Source organism: Schistocerca cancellata, chromosome 1, assembly GCF_023864275.1.
Source record: "Schistocerca cancellata isolate TAMUIC-IGC-003103 chromosome 1, iqSchCanc2.1, whole genome shotgun sequence".
Taxonomy (NCBI): domain Eukaryota; kingdom Metazoa; phylum Arthropoda; class Insecta; order Orthoptera; family Acrididae; genus Schistocerca; species Schistocerca cancellata.
The window spans coordinates 863042171-863043297 of NC_064626.1; the positions used below are offsets into that span (position 1 = coordinate 863042171).

Consider the following 1127-nt stretch of genomic DNA (forward strand, 5'->3'; position numbering starts at 1 on the left):
GTGGAAGACATTCTTACCAAGTCTCGCAAGACTTATATCCATATAAGTATACAGTTCTGGCAATACCGGCCTTGACCTTCTTCTTCTGTGCGGATGCACACATATTCCCCGAACTCTTGCGAGACTTGGTAAGAATGTCTTCCACGAGTAATGAGTGTGTTAGGGTGGGACGCTACGAATGTAGTGTGTGGACATACAAGGTGAGAATGTGGGTCTCGCGGGACGCGGGCGCGAGATAGTCCCTGTAGTCGCGTTATCCTCTGTGCCCTCGGTGGCTCAGATGGATAGAGCGTCTGCCATGTAAGCAGGAGATCCCGGGTTCGAGTCCCAGTCGGGGCACACATTTTCACCAGTCCCCGTTGATATATATCAACGCCCGTCAGCACATGAAGGTGTTAATATAATTCTAATTTCGATTAAAATTGATTTCACGGAGCACATGCCATCCTGCCTCATCATCGATGGCTGTAGGGCAATTATTGTATGCGATGGAAGGCCACGTACCCGCCCCGGTTGCGGCCAAGAACGACACGTCAGGTCAGCGTGTCTACAACGGTGACTTGCTCAAATCTCGAAACGTGAAATTATGACTCCTCCTACAATCACGACCCTCCCCCTCAATTATGTAGAGGTTGCACGGATGGCTGCCACATCCGAAGCCGATCACTCGACAAACAATGGGCTTCTGACAGGACGAACATAGTGGTGTCGCAAGTACTGGACCCATCACCTACGACGGCGTCCCATTCAGAAGACAATCAACGACCGACGTTCCAGAAGGGTAAAAATGAGAAGATGGACACTGACGCACTGGTTTTACCGACTGTGCAGCCTTTCTTTCCAACAACAGAGCAGTCGCATACTGAAACACGCGTGCAGAAAAGTGTTCCGCACGAAGACACATGAAACGGCGGCGTGCACCGTCAGACGACTGCCTCCAGCGAACGTGTTTCGCGTAAATGTGTCTTCTTCAGTGAGTGCCATTAATGGAAGCAAATGACGATTGTAATTTAACCAGTGTCAAAATTCAAGTCGTGTGGCGTTATCGCAAATGTTTAGATTGTGGACACGCTCCATGTGAAATCGCTTCAAGTTTTCCGCATTTGATGTTCGCCATACACTTGCTC

The 1127-nt window shown here is 49.5% G+C and overlaps 1 non-coding gene across 1 annotated transcript; it reads left to right on the forward strand.

Moving 5' to 3' along the window:
* The first annotated feature begins 264 nt into the window (after window positions 1-264).
* Trnat-ugu (transfer RNA threonine (anticodon UGU)) lies at window positions 265-339 on the forward strand. Its single transcript has one exon. It is a non-coding gene; the product is annotated as a tRNA-Thr (tRNA).
* The last annotated feature ends 788 nt before the right edge of the window (window positions 340-1127 follow it).